Source organism: Babylonia areolata, chromosome 18 (genome assembly GCF_041734735.1).
Source record: "Babylonia areolata isolate BAREFJ2019XMU chromosome 18, ASM4173473v1, whole genome shotgun sequence".
NCBI lineage: Eukaryota > Metazoa > Mollusca > Gastropoda > Neogastropoda > Buccinidae > Babylonia > Babylonia areolata.
Genome location: NC_134893.1, coordinates 65,063,430 through 65,068,429, shown reverse-complemented (window position 1 = coordinate 65,068,429; position 5,000 = coordinate 65,063,430). Strand labels below are relative to the sequence as shown.

Below are 5,000 nucleotides of genomic sequence, written 5' to 3'. Positions count from 1 at the left end.
GTCTGTCTGTCTGTCTATCTCTTTCTCCCTCACTCTGTCTTTCTCTTTATTTCTTTGTGTCTGTTTATTTCTTTGTCCGTCTGTCTGTCTGTCTGCCTGTTTATTTCCTTTTCCTCTGTCTGTTTATCTCTTTCTCCCTCTGTCTGTCTGTCTGTTAATCTCTTTATCCCTCTCTCTGTCTATTTCTTTCTCCCTCTGTCTGTCTGTTTATTTCTTTGTCCCTGTGTCTGTCTATCTCTTTCTCCCTCTCTCTGCCTGTCTCTTTATTTCTTTGTGTCTGTTTATTTCTTTGTCCGTCTGTCTGTCTGTCTGTCTGTCTGCCTGTTTATTTTCTTTTCCTCTGTCTGTTTATCTCTTTCTCCCTCTGTCTGTCTGTTTATTTCTTTGTCCCTGTGTCTGTCTATCTCTTTCTCCCTCTCTCTGTCTGTCTCTTTATTTCTTTGTGTCTGTTTATTTCTTTGTCCGTCTGTCTGTCTGTCTGTCTGCCTGTTTATTTCCTTGTCCTCTGTCTGTTTATCTCTTTCTCCCTCTGTCTGTCTGTCTGTTAATCTCTTTATCCCTCTCTCTGTCTATTTCTTTCTCCCTCTGTCTGTTTGTTTATTTCCTTTTCCCTCTGTCTGTCTGTTTATCTCTTTCTCCCTCTGTCTGTCTGTCTGTCTGTTTATCTCTTTCTCCCTCTGTCTGTCTGTCTGTTTATCTCTTTCTCCCTCTGTCTGTCTGTTTATCTCTTTCTCCCTCTGTCTGTCTGTCTGTCTGTTGATTTCTCCTCTCTGTTTCTCTGTTTATCTCTTACCCTCCCTTTGTCTGTCTCTTTGTTCATTCCTTTGCTCACTCTGTCTTTCTCTTTGTTTTATTTATTTCTCCTTCTGTCCGTCTCTCTGACATTCTGCTGTCTGTCAAGACCACGGTCCAACCGATGACCGCTGACCACTGACCACTCGGTGGTCCAGCCTGGGGTCAATCCCAGGAAAGCACCGGGCGGTGAATGATTAGCGTGGGGTCAAGAGCAAGCAGAAAGACCTCACAGCTGATTGAGAATCGGGGGTGAGGGTGGGGGAAGGCGACACAACCGCAAATTTCACCCCATGCCAATTCTGCACCCAGACGGTTTTTTTTTTTTCTTTTCTTCTTCTTCTTCTTCTTCGCCTTCTCCTTTCCCCTTTGAACCAGACTGACACAGCAGAAATAATAACAAAAACGAAATGTCTAATTGAAGTGATATCTTTTTTTTTTCCCTTTTCTTTTTTATTTGTAAAAAAACCCAAAAACACAACAAAAAAACAACAACAGGGAACGTTCGCTCAGTCTGCTTTCATTATGTAATGTTGTTATTGTATTTCTTATCTGAAGAGATGAATCGAAATAGCTGATTGAAATTGATAATATAAAGAAACGGGGGTATTGGGCGTTCGCGCATTGTCGTTCCATGATATTATCTTTGTCGTGTCGGGGAGTTTGATGATTTGTGTCAGATTTCTCGGCTTGGTGCTGCCGATGTCATGTAAAAAGAGAATTGGATAGAATAGAATAGAATAGAATAAAAACAATGAGATGAAATAGAATATATAAAAATGAATAACATGAATAGAAAAAATTAAAATAAATAAAATAACATTAAAAAAACAACAACAACAACATCGCGGTCTCCTTTGGGCGAATGGTCTTTTCCAGCGTTAAAACAAAACAAAAACAAACACCTGTTTTTACGTTTTTTTGGTCTTACTGTTTGGAAGAATTCTGAAAATGAAAGTAATTTCATATGACCATTAGTATCACAAACGGGATAGACTGACAGAGAAAGGATTATAAACAACGCGCAATACTGATGCTCGCATGAAACAAAAACAAAAAACAAAATAAGTGAACGGTGTGCATGCGTACATATTAATTTTTGAAGAATAACAAATCTTGCGTGTAATTAGTTACCACAACCACCACTAATACACCTCCCCCACCTTCCTCCTACTACTTCTACTCCTACTGCTTCAACTACTATTACTACTACTGCTGCTGCTGCTACTACTATTAGTACCTGCACTACTACTACTACTACCTGCACTACTACTACTACTACTGCTGCTGCTGCTGCTGCTGCTACTACTACTACTACTACTACTACTACTACTGCTGCTGCTGCTACTACTATTAGTACCTTTACTACTACTACTACTACTACTACTACTACTACTACTACTACTACTACTACTACTACTACTACTGCTGCTGCTGCTGCTGCTACTACTACTACTGCTGCTGCTACTACTATTAGTACCTTTACTACTACTACCTGTACTACTACTACTACTACTACTACTACTACTACTACTACTACTGCTGCTGCTGCTGCTGCTGCTACTACTACTACTGCTGCTGCTACTACTATTAGTACCTTTACTACTACTACTACCTGCACTACTACTACTACTACTGCTGCTGCTGCTGCTGCTACTACTATTAGTACCTTTACTACTACTACTACTACTACTACTACTACTACTACTACTACTACTGCTGCTGCTGCTGCTGCTGCTACTACTACTACTGCTGCTGCTGCTACTACTACTGCTACTACTACTGCTGCTGCTGCTGCTGCTGCTACTGCTGCTACTACTACTGCTACTACTACTGCTACTACTACTGCTGCTGCTGCTGCTGCTGCTACTACTACTGCTACTACTACTGCTACTACTACTGCTACTACTACTGCTGCTGCTGCTGCTGCTGCTGCTACTACTACTACTGCTGCTGCTACTACTATTAGTACCTTTACTACTACTACCTGTACTACTACTACCTGTACTACTACTACTACTACTACTACTACTACTGCTGCTGCTGCTACTACTACTACTACCTCTGCTACTGTTGCTGCTACCACTACTGCGTTGTTACATTGTCACGAAACTCAGCTCACCCAGACTTAACTAAACAAAGAGGGTGCGGGGTTGGGGGTGGGGGAGAGGAGGGGGGTGAGCGGGGGGGCGGGGGGCGGGGGGGGGACAAAAGGGAAATCCCGTGGACATAATGTCTGTCACTTTCACACACAGAGACAACAGCAGCAGCAAAATGTCATCAATGTCCCCACCACCAGAGGTCGCGCCACAGACCGTAGGTGGTTAAAACCAGCACCACAGTTATCAGAACCCCCACCCCAACACACACACACACACACACACACACACACACACACACACCCAACAACGGCCACACAGGGCCACTCTGTGGTGTTTAACCCCTTCTAGGTCGCTTCGGGGGTAACAGGCATGTTGGGGTTAAGGACACGACAGGGCAGGACAGGACAGGGGTGTGGTACTGCGAAGGGAGAGAAGCACGGACGCGAGCAATAACAAGGGGAGAGAAAAAAACACTGACAGACGCTGGCCACCTCCCCTAGGTCAACCCCCCAATCCGCACGCTCCACCCTCCACACCTCCAACCTTTCCTCCCCTACCCCTCCACCCCACCCCTTCTCTCGCCCTCTTGACTCTGTCTCCTTGTTTCCCTCTGCCCTTCTCTCTCTCTCTCTCTGTCTCTGTCTCTCTCCCTCTCTCTGTGTCTCTGCCGGTCTCTCTCCCTCCCCTTCTCTCTCTCTCTCTCTGTCTCTGTCTCTCTCCCTCTCTCTGTGTCTCTGCCGGTCTCTCTCCCTCCCCTTCTCTCTGTCTCTCTCTGTCTCTGTCTCTCTCCCTCTCTCTGTGTCTCTGCCGATCTCTCTCCCTCCCCCCCCCCTCTCTCTCTCTCTCTCTCTCTGTCTCTGTCTCTCTCCCTCTCTCTGTGTCTCTGCCGGTCTCTCTCCCTCCCCTTCTCTCTCTCTCTCTGTCTCTGTCTCTCTCCCTCTCTCTGTGTCTCTGCCGGTCTCTCTCCCTCCCCTTCTCTCTCTCTCTCTCTCTGTCTCTCTCTATGTGTCTCTGTCTCTCTCTCTCTCTCTCCTCTCTCTCTCTGTCTCTGCCTGTCTCTCTCCCTTCCCTTCTCTCTCTGTCTCTCCTTCTCCCCCCTCTCTCTCTCTTCTTTCTCTCTCCCTCCCTCCCCATCTCTCTCTCTCGCTCTCTCTCTCTATCCCCTTCCCATTCTCTTTGTCTGTCTGTCTCTCTGTGTATCTGTCTCTCTCTCCATCCCCTTCTCTATCCTCTCTCTCTGTGTCTCTTTCTCCCTCCCCTTCTCTCTCTCTCCCTCCCCTTCTCCCTCCCTCCTCTTCTCTCTCTCTCTCTCTCTCTCTCTCTCTCTCTCTCCCTCCCCTTCTCCCTCCCTCCTCTTCTCTCTCTCTCTCTCTCTCTCTCTCTCTCTCTCTCCCTCCCCTTCTGGCTCTCTCACACACCCTCTCTCTTTCTCTTCCTCTTTGACCTGCTTGCCGCCTACTACTCTCAGCACGTCCATCATAATATCATACATGAAAGGGGTGGAGTGGGCGGGTGGGTTTTGGGTGGTGGGGTGGGGATCACAACCTTCTGTCATAGACAGGGTGGGGGAAGGGAAGGGAGGGGGGGAGAAGGGAAGAGTGGGGAGCAATCCAAATCCCGACCCCACCCCCCACCCCCCAACTCGCCGACCCCCACATCTCTTCCGCTCACCTCCTCACCCCACCCCCTTAGTAAAAGAACAGTGACATGGAGACGTGGTTGGTGGTTGAGAGAGAGAGAGAGAAATTTCGGGTGTAGGAGGGGATAGAGGGGAGGGACAGGTCTAGAGGAGGAGTATAGAGGGTATAGTGTGTGGGGTGTGGGTGGGACGGAGCGAAAGAGAGTGGAGGAGAGTAAGAGGGAAAAGAGAGAAAAGCAAGGTTCGGGGGGGGAGGGGGGGGGGGTTCGTGTGTGTGGGGGGGGGAGAGAGAGAGATGGGGGAAGGTGCATGAGAGGTTTTGGGGGTTTGGCGGGTAACAAAGCGAAGTGGTACCTTCTCTGCTACAACACCTCTCGACGCCTCCCCCTCCCCCCTTCTCTCCCCTAACCTACACCCCCCCCCCACCCCAAACCCAACTCCCCCCAGTCCCCCTTTCACCCCAGGCC

At 47.9% G+C, this 5,000-nt stretch overlaps 1 protein-coding gene across 1 annotated transcript in view; it reads left to right on the top strand.

Annotated features, from left to right (window-relative positions):
• The window catches only part of LOC143292121 (adhesion G protein-coupled receptor L2-like), a 148,861-nt gene that overhangs the window by 71,926 nt on the left and 71,935 nt on the right, over positions 1 to 5,000 (top strand). The gene's annotated exons all lie outside the window — the stretch shown is intronic.